A 13,761-nucleotide genomic window follows, 5' to 3' on the forward strand; every position below is an offset into this window, starting at 1 on the left:
GAAAGAGTATCTTTGCTAGCATAGGGGAAAACAAGTGTTTCTATGACCAGAGGAATTTAAAAAGTCGTATCTTTTAATGTGTATCTTTCTTGAATCTGATTGAACTTTGGATCTTCGAAAGTAATAAGACATCCCTGAAGCTTTTCTCACTGCTGAGTAGTAAAGCATCACTTTGCAGAGTTCTCCACCACCCAACTATGACACGAGCTCATGCTGCAAAGACCCCTAAAGGAGTCCAACCAACCACAGCCCAACCACCTTCTTTGGAAATCAATCGGTAATTTCAGGAATGACTACTGTAAGGTAAATACAGGCCTTGCTTTTGCAGGCTTAAGAAAAAACACTACAGCAATAGTCTCTCTGTTCCAAATGACATAAAATACCATTAACTGAAAAATCAGATTAGCACATTATTACCATACATGCTACAGTGGGTTAAAAATGTGGGAAAAAATCAGACATTCCTCTTAGCTCCCTTAGTCTTTCATAATTTATCTTCCAAGGCAAAACAAGTGGTTATACTCCCTAACAGCTTTCCTGCGTAATATGACATGAAGATTTTATTATTGAACATGTCTTGCTGATAGCACTGATTTTGATTATCGATTTTAACAACTAAGCAAGCAAGTTCTCATTTTAAAACTCTGAAACTTTTATTTAAGACTCTGGCAGCTATAGGTCTACTCATTGAAAACTAAAAGCTCAGACCAGCAGATATAGAAAAATAAGGCCATGGGCTGCCAAAAGGCTTAGCAAAGAGCTAGTATTGCCTCCTTGCATCACTGCAGCATTCAAGTGCCCGTGAGTACATACGACAAATCTCTACTCCTTCTTCTAGTTTCATTTCGCCTTTCCAGATGTATTATTTGCTTGCATTAGTACAACTATATCAGTATAGTTACCGTGGCTCCCAAGAAAGCCAGGGTAGTAGTCAAAGTTTAAATTTTCTTTTCAAACTAGAACAAATAACCTAGAAAGTGAAGAAATCCTGAAGAAGTGACCTCTAAGATGAGACCACAGTGGTGCATGCAACTACACCATGGAAAATCAGTATTCATCAAAATTACTACAAATGATCTTAAGACAGCCAACTCCATATGGTGGTTTTGGGGGTTTGTTTTTTTTAATCTCATGAAAAAAGATTTGCAATGTACAATTTTGGAGACTATAGAGTAGTTTCTACCAAAGGCTACGTTTGTTTATTTATAAACAAAGCAACTGAAATTCTTAGTATCTACAGCTTCGTTTAGTCAAAAAGAAAACCACACCTTCCAATCCATTTGTAAGAGGCTGCATTACCAAAGGACCGGATACAGCGTTAGGACTTTTTCCTAAGATTTGCTGGTGTTCAGATTTCCTTCTATCCAGTAATTCCAAATGATTTGGAAATTAAAATACACTTCACTTTCCAACACAAGTTGAATTTGATGAACATAACCTACTATGCACACAGATGTTGTGGAAATACTAAAAATTAGCTAATAATGGTAATTCTGAAGATGTAGAAGGCAGTTCTGTTTTCATTAAGTAATGCCTGTAAATAAAGTATGTTTGAAAACAAGGCAAACTTCTAAACTACTTAAAGTACGTAAGATATAAGTAAAAATAATTTAAAACCCATTCCATTTCCAGCAATATACACAAAAAAAATGTACTACTTGATGGAGTCTTAAATACTTCTCATTAACAACTGTGTTCCAAGCAATGCAACTTTCCAGTAACATCTCATCTAACCTTTCACCTTCCCAGACAGTTTACCAGTCTCTAGTTCAATTTAAAGTACATTACAAATGGCCCAGTCCAAAATGATGTCATTTCAAATAGTTAGCTCCAATCTCTTAGATCATGCTCACTTATGTTTCTCCTCATAACAGGGTCCAGACTATTCCCGCAACTTATGAAAAAAGATAAATCCTTAATATTAGTCCTCCACCAGAAGCTCAAGCATTTCTGTACTGTTTTAAAAAAGAAACGCTTAGGTTTTCTACTGAATAGTAGGTGAAAAACTACAGGCACTTTTCCAAAGGTTAGAATTTTCTGTGTTCTGATGTCAAAATAGCATAATGTAGAACAACCTGACGACTGTAAGACATCAGTCAGCATTAAACCACAGATGTTTGTATGACAAGCTTTATTTTTGTATAATTAGAAATCTAGATTTCAAAACTAACAGTGGCAATAAAGAATGCTTTAAATAGCTGGAAAAGGGAAATGTTTCCTGGTTACTTGACTGTTACTTGCACACAAAAACCTCTGCAATTGCTAAGATCCCTCCAGAAACCACTGCCAAGATTACTTGTACATAAAGTGATCTGACCTCCTTAATACAGTCTGGTTACTATTTAGTATAAAAATGCGTTAAAAGTGCAGAAAAACAAATTCCTATTCTTTAAACTATGTCTCCCATGGAATCACAATTCTACACTTAGCATTTCTTCCACTTAGGTATAAGGCTGTGATTTCAAAAAAGAAAACAAATCAACTAAAAACCAACTGTAAGTAGAAATAAAGGATACAGAAAATAACCCATGGGTAATCTGTTGCAGTTTTCTCGTCATCTTTATCAAGACAGATGGACAAGAAGAATCACAGCTTCATCACCTATTTCTTGCATAAGGAGAGAAGTACTTCAACAAGATTTTATATTAAGATCCCACCCTACATGTTCTGCTCCAGGGCCATCAATAGAAAAAGAACAAAGATATGGAAGAAAAAAACAAAATAAATAAAATAAAAAAATTATAGGAAGCACTGTAAAAATAGCCAAGAATAGAGGAAGCAAGTTTAAAAAAAAATAAGATGAAGCACGAAGAAAAGAGTTACAGATACCACAAAATGAATTACCAGAATAGGTCAATGCCATTTTTTCTTCCACAAATACGTCTACCAAAAACCGAATAGTTTAACTGCATTTCTGGAAGACAGACAAAGCTCATGTGGAACCTAATTAGAGAGCTCCTAATCAATGCAAAATCCTTCTTTGGAAGGGCATGTGCCTACACAGTTTCAGGCAACAGAGCTTCTTTGTTTCTCTTTGAGAAGAGACTATTTTATAAGTTTCCCCAGGTCAGAAATTACGATCTACCATTTCTCAAGCGATACATTCATAACATCTTAAATAAATGAACACAGAGGAGGGTGGTATACATCTCCGGTAAACATTTTGGAGAAGAAGGAATAGGGGAAAAGAGATCAGGAATTCAACAGCAACTGTATGTAGGCACAACTAACTGATTTCCCTGGGTTCTAGAACTCAAAGATGCCCGTAAGGAGATTCATCGCAACAGCTGGATTAAGACACTTAAGAAATAACTATTGGAGGAGCTTCTTTCTCTCACTGGTATAAGGAAAGCTGAGGGAGAACAAAAATCAGTATGAACTGCTATCTAAGTTATAAGCTCATAAAACTAGATGTATTTACATAACTATATCTGATTATGACTACATGTCCAGATTTGTAAAACAACCAACTGAAATATGTGAGGGCACAGACTATCATAAATTTGTATTTATCCTTTAATTATTTGCAAACTTTTTGAGAATGGGAAGTTGAAAACAAATTTCTAATCATAATATAAAAGAGCACATTTTATATCCCCTTTCAAAATTATTCTCATGAACAATATTCTGATGAGCATCAGTTTTCTCCTTAGTACTACAAAGATAATTTCAGGAGAGTTTAGGAATTTAACAGAGTTAAACAAGGTTTAATTCAATTAAGTTGCAAATCACTTAGGTGTCTTGTAGGAAATATGGGCTGAAAAAATCATTTCCATCAACAGAAATTAAGTGATAGTGAACCACTGGTCTGCAGAGTTTCCACCACAGTACACAACGATGGAGAGAGCTGCTTCACACCTGTAGCTGGCCTGAAATAATTCTGTTAATAGTCAGTACTAGTGCAAGCTCAAAGATTTAACACTACAGTAATATATCAAGTACATTATGTAAATACTTCCTATGTGAACTGGTGTAAGAGATTCTTGTCCTCATTTTTAAAACTCAGACTTGCATTAGAGTGCAAACTTTCAGCAGAATAAGACTGTTAAAATGCATACCAGAATTTACTTAAGGACCGCTCGACATAATTAATTCTTTATTCAGCTTGTGAATAAGCTACTGAAATTACCAGTGCCAGACACACTGGACAGTGGGAAACAGAAAAGGAAAACATACATACTAGTAGGCTTTCCTCTTCTGTTTTCCACTGTCATATTCTGCTACACTGAGTTTCTGATTATTTTGTTCTCACCTATCTGCAGGTGAACATATTCCCTTGCAGTTTTTACAAAAGTTTATTTAAGGGTGGTCTGCTCCAATCCCATTTTTCCCTGGCAGCGTGTTCTCGTTCCGTCACTTCTGCCAGTGCTAAAACAAAACTGACTCGGTAGCAAGTCAGCTAATCCAAGGTTAAGCTCTGCACCAAATGGACTCGCTACGCGGTCAGATGAAGGCCAGTACTTTCTGATGCAAATCAGGAAGCAGGAACAGCAAATCATGAAGGAATGGCAGGACTGCAGCAGTGCTTGGATCATACTGTCATGGAAACATTAAGTCTGCTTCACACTACTAAAAATAACACACTATCACCTCTCCTCCACATCAAAAAATTTACCACGTGTTATCTAGGAGTCACTCCCAAGAAGTCTGGAGTGACTTCACTACCCTACCTACTACAGAGGTTCACTTTGATCATTTACAGGACGTGCACTCTGAGACTTACAACTGAAGTGACAAAACAGATGTAATGCAGGAAGTTCCTAAAAAGCTTTTAAGGAGAGCAGTCTTTTTTCTGCTACTGTATAACTTATTCATTTCATAACTTTAATTGAACAAGCAGCAAACAATGGATTGCACAGCATGACCAACTTTTCAACAGGGAGACTTAGAAGGTGGCACTATATTCTCACTTGTGAAAGCAAAAATGTAAAACCAGCACACCATGCAGGAACGAATTAGAAAGAGCTATTCAGGGAATTCAAACTTGCACGCAGAATTCACTGCAACTTTTTAGATGGCTAAAACAAATGAAACCTTCTCCTAATATCCTTCAAATTTCAAGTTTTTGATAGTCTTAGCTAGAAGGCAACAATTTACGTACAGCATTACTGCAAACATCCACTCCTTTTTTTAACTAAAGCTAAAGCACAATTTAAAATTCTTCTGTATCAGGTTTTTGCTATGGAATCCACAGCACACAAAGTTCTCAAGGTAAAAATTAAGACATCCTTCAGTTTATTGAAGGAAGCTGAAAATAACCCACATGGAAATTAGAAATTTACTTCAATTAATAACAAAGCCCCACCTCATCATACTTGCTGAAGGCAGTCCTTTGGGAAATAAACACTTTTTACTTATCCAACTGAAAAATAAAACATTCTGCCAAGGCTACTGCCCCTTCATTATATTCCTGTTATATAAAGTGTTGTATATAGGAGTGACTAAAAATAGACATACCATCTCTAGTAGCAGGGAGTAAACAGAAAGAAGACAGTGAGTACTTACATACCAGGCATCACTATAGAGAACATTCCAATTTGTAAAAAACATGCACTATACAGCACATTAAACTGGATGAAACACTAGAATGTCATCTTCTGCTGCTGTTTTGATAAGGAGTACAGCAAGCATTTGGAAGAAGAAAAGTCCGTGAGTAAAATTCTTGCACATTAGCTGGACTACCGTGGAAAAGACTCACTTCTTTAGCAAAGCAAGCCAGTCAAGTGTAACCACAGAATGCTTGTACTGTGTTTTTCTAACATCTCTTCACAATTTAAAGCAACAGATACTGAAGAAGAGATTGTATCCCATTTAACACAGATATTTTTGTTTAACCACTGGATCACATACATTTGTTGTAGTTGTCTGCATTCTTCATACAAAGTTTTGCTGATGTTTTTGTTGGCATACTATGTTTCAAGACATGTGACATAATGGTGCTTACAGTGAATGGTTTGTTATTTGATTCTTTTATTCAATGATTTTTTTCTTTATAGCAAAAAGATGGCTAACATTATCTTCAAGGTGAAAATTGAATCCTACTTCCCCAGATTCCCTTCCACTATTTACTTTATTCTTAATTCCTCTGCATTTTACTATACAGATTATAATAATCCTTTGTTCTATAAACAGTGCATGTTATCTGTTATAATCTTTTATCATAAAAAAATAATTCTTAAGGGTTTTCCCAGTCCCATCTTTTGTCACAGATGATACTGAAGGCAGTCATCATCAGCACAGGTTTTCCCCATTTTCTCCATGATCTAGAATTCAGTTGCAACTTGGTGAGGCTGATTTTATTGCACTACAAGTAAAGCAAAATAAAAGACCTTATAGTGTTAAGTTGCTTATTTTCCTCTAAAAACAGACAGTATTTCTTATCATACTGCCCTGGTTAACACATCTTCTAAGCATTCTGTTTGCTGCTTCTACTTTTACTTTTCTAGTAGTGCCTTGCACTTAACCTTACCAGCCCTTGAGGCCAAAGTAAATTCACCCAATACTAAAACCTTAACTCAAGAAGATTCAATCAATCACTTTCAGCAACTGCCTCAGCCTCTTGGGCAATTTTCAGGTATTTCCACAGTTGTTCTCATTCTGATTTTTACTACTCTATTATTTGTTAACCATAGCTATTTTCTCTATGTTGTTTATGAAAATGTTTGGAGGCACGAGTGTATGCTTTACTTCCTTTATGTCACAGTTTCACCAATTGAGACTTAGCCTCCAGCTTACTGGAAAGAGACCACAGATGCAGCAGGAAGTACGATATGGTTGAAGGACAGTAGTATCAGTGAATCCAGCACTCTTTAGGCCAGTTTGGTATTTCTGCTTTAACATTCGAGGCTTTGTAGTTCTGCAAAGTTATTTTGTTTTGCTTTATCTTTTTTTTATTTGACCTGAAGACGAGCGAAATTCATTTCCAACTTCAGCTCCTTCATACAGAAAGAATTATCCAAACTTTGCTCCATTATTAAATGGCTTATTGTGTTTTGGCAATTTGGACTCTCTATGAATTTATGTTATAGATCATCTTGGTGTGGAAACTGTGTTCTAGTAACATCTTTATTTTGCATACTTTCCTTACTCCATTTTTAAAATTCCTCAACTACAACACTTTTTTGTGTTTTTGACTCCTATCTACTTTAAGTAATAATTAATGTTATTCCATATTAAGGAATAATTACCTTATTTCTTATATAGCATGGTTTTATTTGTGTTTGAATAACCTTAAAAAAATATCATTGCTATTGACATTCATCTACTCTAAGGATTCTGGCATTATGAAATCAATATTGCTACAGTATTTAATTATTCTTAATGATTTTTTGTTTAAATAATGATACTTCCCCCCATACTGTACAGCTAAATCTAAAGATACCCAAGACTGAAAAGTCTAAAATCACTACTACAGGCAAGAACCAAATGCACTAACAAAATTAAGCAATATTCTACTGAAACACTGTTTCCTACTCATCACATTCATAAAATTCCATTATCGTAAGGGCAGATGATATACACAGTTTGACAGGGAGCATCACTGACTAATACTATGTTGCAGTTGTCTTCAGATGAGATAGAGGCAGCAAACAAGTAAAACTACTGCTGCCCTGATGCAGGAAGAGCAATACAAAAGAATTTGAAAAGCACTGATTACAGACCAAATTAGAATATTTAAGTAGAAGCAGAATATGATCCTTTCCTCAGAAAGGAAGAATGTGGAGTCAAAGGAAAAAGTAGTAAAAAGTATTTGCCTAAAATATGTACTCTGTTTTATGTGTCTCATCCTGTATCAAGACAGTTAGTATAAAGGCAAATTAGTAACTGAAAAGACTCGGACATCTGTATAACAAAAGGGGTATCTAGAAAACACAGTCAGCTAGAAGAGTTTATTCAACATTTCTCAGAATATACAGAAGCCTTACATATTTCTAGCAGAGGAAATCAGCCCTACTGTGCTCAGAAGAATAATTCCAAACCCTTAATGACATTGTAACTCCATATGCTATACTTAATCATTCTATACATCCCTTCATGCAGGCTCTGCATTTTTTCTTAAGTTCTGCCAGCGCACAATCCAGAGCATCTTTTGTCTTTCCTTTGCAAGAGAACTGCCCATCCTTAGAGGAACTCTTGTGAATAACAAATAAACTCTTAAAGATCTCACAATGAAGAAAGATCAATAACCTGTAGGATTCACTATAGAAGGAGGCACAAGGATGGTACAGCTCAATAGTGATCTCAAAAGCCTGTAGACTGCTTTATTCTTCCTATTTTTCTTTGGAGAAAAACATGAAAGAAGCAGTACCATATGATCTTGCAGGTACAGATAATGACCAGTATCTCACTGAACTATGGGAAGAGAAAAAGAATTAGTCGTATAGAACTTGAAGTGCAGTCCAAATAAAAAAAAAGTTTCATACTAAATAAACGTAAATTAAATACAAAATAACAACAATTTAAAAAGAAATTCAGCCAGTCTGCCTCAAGTTGTCCTTTTTATTCCTAAAGATAAACTCTTTGACTATACCACCATTTTAGTAAAAATCCAAGAGCAAGTGGAAAGGGAAATTAATAATTCACATCCACAAGGAAAAAAATCACCAGTGATCCAGATTCATAAAGATGAGAAGAAACACATTTCACTACTGAAATAGTCTTTGTTCACTTAAGTACCTTCAAATAGAAATCCATTTTAGATATGTGCCTATTTGTGCACTGTTGCTATAAAATGGAATTAGGCTTTTTAATATCTTGAGCAGAAAAAATAACTGATTATTCTGAGAAATTAGTAATTCATTCCCATCCCTAACACTAGCTTGCTTTTCTGAAATGTATCTCAGAAAACCAAAGCATTGTCACTATTATGGCAAGAATGAGACTAAATTTTCTCTCCTACATAATCTCAAATTTTATTAAAGCTAGATGGAGATGAAACAGAAATACATTAATATTTTTTAATCAATTTTAATCCTCTGGTATTTATTTGAAAAATAGTAATAGTTGCAGGCATTCTACCACATGAAAGGTAACTTCCAATTTTCCTTTCATGCATTTTAGAGCATCTTTGGAATCTTCCAACATCCACAATTTCCCCCATCTTATTATCATTGTGAGGCAGAATATTTTCAAGACAAAGAGGTGGCTGACACTATCACAATGAAAAACTACTACTGTATTTATTTTTTTGAGAGGCTCAAACCACACCCACCCACCAGCTCCAGAAACCAAGTATAACACAAACATACACAGAGTATACACAGTAGTACTTCAGACATACTGAGTTTTGTGACATATTAGGTCATCTTGAACTTGACCCTTCATTCATACTATTCAGCAATAAGAGGGAGGTAGAAGAATCATGAAACGTTTGACAAAATTAATTTGTATCACACAGAAGTTCAAGTTGTGTGAGTTTTTTAACTATTTGCTGCACAGTAGTTAGAGAATGAACATAAAGGTGTCAAGTTTTGCCCATATAAAAAGTCTTTTTCTTATTACCATTTCTAATTCTGACTATAAACTCAGTTCTAATGTGCTCACAGTCGTTTTAGTAAATTAATAAATTCTGAAGATCTACTTCCTCTAGCCATTTTCTGCCTTCAGAGACTGACAATTTGCAATGTGAATAGGTCTAAATTACTTTTTTTTATATCTCCTGCTTAATATTCTACTATATTTTGTTAATTCAAAAATGAAGCGTCTCTCTTGATATTTGTCAACTTTAAAAAAATATGTTCTGAACAAATGTGCTTATACAACATGTGTCACCACAAGCTTCCTCACAGCCAGCATCTATTAGCATTCACTAAGCACCCAAAATCACTACGTCATTTTAATACCACCTACTACTTTATTTCACAGGATAATCTCAATTTTTTTCTCCACTGAAAAAGATGTAACTGATTTTTATCATTTTATAATGGCACAAAAATGGTGCTAAAAATCAGCACAAGATGCAAGTTAATGGTATGGGATGCACTATACAGCCACACTGAGTCACCCTGCTTTCAGTCAGAATACAGAGCACATGTAAGAGAAGGGTTCCCGCAGGGTAATTCTGGTTCCTGCAAAAGGATTTAAGTCATCTGGCTGGGTAGAAGGCAGTATATATTATCAGGAAAAGACAACCCATTTTCCAGTTTCACTATTTATTTCTCTCCAGTATAGTGACAGCAAAGTTTTTTGATACTGTGCTCCTGAAAGGTTTTACTCTTTTTGGAAGATGTCTAATGTGATGATCTAAGAAAACATGCCTTCATACTTCCCCAGCCTTAAAGTGAAGCATTCTTATACTGAAAGAAGGTGAGAAAGCTAGTGTTTGCAACAGTTCAGCATTGTCTTTTAAAAGTGATAAGCATTTTCTGCATCTGTATCTAAAACAGGCCAAAAAAACTCCACTATCTCTTAAAAATATTGTTCTGTTCTGAGGAATAATTCAATCCAGGATGAGATATTCTGAAGATCACTAGAGTATTACAGAATAGTATCTAAACTTCATTTTCGGATACCGCTCTGCAGGCTTACTCTTCCTGCTGCAGTATTAACTATATTTCAGAAGTAACTTCTGGAAATGGAAATCGAAGACTTGCATACAAATACTTACTGCAGGTATCAGTAACTTTTTTACTTCTTCAACAGCCCTCTTCAGTTTTATTTCTGCTCTGTTCTGAGCATCCTCCACAGTGATAAGTACATGTAAATCTTCATTCAGGTGTTCCCAGTTGGGCTTGCCTCGGTTCTGTTCTTCCTAAAAAAAATTAAAACACAGAAGCTATGAAGCACTGTTACACTCTGTATTTAACAATCACATAAACAGTAGACAAACTCAACTCTGTGAATAATAAGAACTGTATTTTCAGCAAGATGGAAAAGGACTTCTTCACACTGTGACGACTGTTCTGTTTAATGTGGTTACTTAACAAGAACTTAGGTTTCAAAATATTTTTGGGGGGATTTTGTTTGTGATTTGGAACCTCGTATTTTTTTTTTTTTTTAAAAGACTACGAAACAAATGTGATTTCTTCACAGTACCTTTCCCAACCGAACAAAGGAACAAGAACAAGAAGTACTGCAAACATAGCGTTGCTTTCAATATTATTTGGAGCCTTGCAAGAGTTAAAGAGATAAAACATACTGGTGGGTAAGCAAAATAATATTTTCAAGAACAGTGAAACAGGTACCATACATAGGAACTCCATCTGAATCACTTCCAAGGGCAAGAAAAGAGAGTAATTCTCCAGTGTTAAAAAACGCTTTTAAACAAAAGGTTCGAGAATCAAACATTACAAAAGGAACAGAAGTTGCAATTTTCCAAGCAAAGCTACGTGTGCTGGATGAAGGGCACACAAGAGGAGGTGAGAAGGCTTTAATACTGAAGTCACAGAACAGCACATAAGAAGACAGTCACCAGAAATACACAGGTTCTCTGTTACATCAGTGGCATCAATAACACCAAAGATAAATTTTAGTAATGCTTTCAGAAAGGAACAGCATGCTAAACAAAACTTTTTTTAAAAAAGTAAACATTTTTAAACAACATGCATCAGTAATTTTAAGTAACACACGTGTATCCAGTCTTTCAAGACAATGAACACAACACAGAGTAAACTGTCCCAACTCTGTTTTTATTAAACAGTAAAGAAAACTAGCTAAATTTCCTAGAAACATAATTTAAATTTTACAATATTTAAAATGTAATAAAATAAGTACAAAATGGGGGGGGGATCAATATATTAGTGAATGCTTTAGGTTTATTATAACTTTTGAATCTAACTACGGCCTGCATAAACAAAAACACTTACTTAAAACTCAAAATCCTGGGCATAATAAAAGAGCTGCCTATTTGTAAGACAAGCATTTGTGGCTTAATCACAATCCACATTTAAAAAAAAAATTAAGGCAAGCAAGTTAATTGCAAATGTGTATTTTCCCTCAAATTTCATTAAAATTCTTCCAGGAAATCAGACATGCAGAGGAAATATTTGAAGATTTAATACCAACAAATACTTGCAGTACTTCATATATACCTGAGGGAGCTCTGCTCCTTAGAATGATCTATCTTTAATTCGGCTGCTTTAAGTCTGAAACATTTTGTGGAATAGATAAGGATAAAAATGGGGGAAAAAGACAGAATCATGTGAGATGTATGGAAAAGAAGTAGTAATTTGAAGGAAATTTCTTTTCACTGTTCTTCAGGTAACATGCACAGAGGCACTACTTCATACTAGCAGCTAGTGATTTTTTTATGTTATCTTAGACAACTTCCTAAACAATGGTGGCTGTGAAAATATCTTTTTTTCAGTTTCTGAAATTCACAGAAAGAGAGAAAAATAAGCCTAATTTATAAAACAGAACCTAATGCAAAGTGCAGCTGAGTTATAACATGTTCTCTGCTGTAATTTAATCTATGAACGAACCATCTACCACAAATTATTTGCAGCTTATTTCACTCAATCATGGTCAAAACTCCACTATTACTATTTAAATAATTCATTTATTTTTTTTTTTTAATCCAAAGCGGGAATGGGTTGTTTTCTTTTAAGATGGGGACAAGGTATATTAACATCAGGTATTACAATTTATTATGTTACAGGTATGATGAATGAGAGAAGGTTTCTAAACCAGCAGAGGGCAGAGCAAGAAATTTGCTGGTACCTTTTCTCCAGCTGACACAACGCTGGAATGGGAAAGGTACCAGTTACTAATGGGGAGATGCACGATAACAACTCAGACAAATGACAAGGAAAGGTGTAGAGGCCCTACTGTGCTGCATCACTTTCTTTCATAATGAAAATAATATGGTGCAAAGACTAAAAAACTTGGAAGATTCGTAAGAGTTACCACCTGGCAGCAATGACAGATAAAATGCACGTTGTTATAGTGGATGTATGCCTGATTTTTGACTTGTAGAACGCAGAAAAATACTTTGTTATATAAAACAAAGTAGCCTGCCTATTATTCAGTATTTAAATATTTCAGATTAACTTAATCTCAACTACTGGTGTTGCACTTCAAATTATTCTGTTGCAGCATGAGGTTGTTTTTTTTTTTTTTTTTTTTAATCTGCACATAAGACAATAAACAGATGATACTGTAATTTTTTTCTGCACACCCCCTAATTTACTTTTAGGTGGAACATACTGTGTGTAAGGTAAATAATCACACGTATTATTAACGTCAGATCTTACAGCACAAACAATCATACAAATAATTATCAATAACTGAACGAATATATGACTAGTTCTATATATGCTCTTCTGTGGTCATGAAGTACATTAATAAAAGTCCTGTTGTGGAGAGTACTATTTCTTAAGTCAAATGCTAAGACTGAAAGAAAGGTTAAGAGGAATAAAAGTCCACACAACATGTTTTGAAAAAACAATTAGTCAAAAAAAAAAAAAAAGAAAAAAGAAAAAAGCTAATAGAGTTTGGAATGGACTTTCAGTTTCTTCTGTTCTACCTCAAGGCACTGGGGCTTTGAATTCCTCCACTGCTTCCATTCTGTTCCATGAGGCTATTTTCTCAGTGGGTTAACAGTTTCCCTTCTGCTGCCTGTGCATATGCACACTCATTATCCTCCAGGTACCCATACACAATAATGGACTGGATAAAACTGCTCAATATTTAGCTTGCTATTAAGGTCAATGGATCAGGTAGTTAAAAAAAAAATCTTGCTACAACTCCTCGAAATTTACTTGCACAAAAATACAAGAAAAAGTAACATAATTACAGAAATTTTTTGGGTCGTTCCCCCCCCCC

General features: G+C 34.9%; 1 protein-coding gene across 1 annotated transcript in view; it reads right to left on the bottom strand.

The window, feature by feature from the left end:
• The window catches only part of LOC104530030 (protein quaking), a 68,636-nt gene that overhangs the window by 39,046 nt on the left and 15,829 nt on the right, over positions 1 to 13,761 (bottom strand). The window contains exon 2 of the mRNA XM_010174501.1: positions 10,607 to 10,750. The gene's annotated coding sequence lies outside the window, so the exon portion shown is untranslated. The remainder of the gene's footprint in view (positions 1 to 10,606; positions 10,751 to 13,761) is intronic.

Source organism: Antrostomus carolinensis, unplaced genomic scaffold, assembly GCF_000700745.2.
Source record: "Antrostomus carolinensis isolate BGI_N321 unplaced genomic scaffold, ASM70074v2 scaffold20308, whole genome shotgun sequence".
Classification (NCBI taxonomy): Eukaryota; Metazoa; Chordata; class Aves; order Caprimulgiformes; family Caprimulgidae; genus Antrostomus; species Antrostomus carolinensis.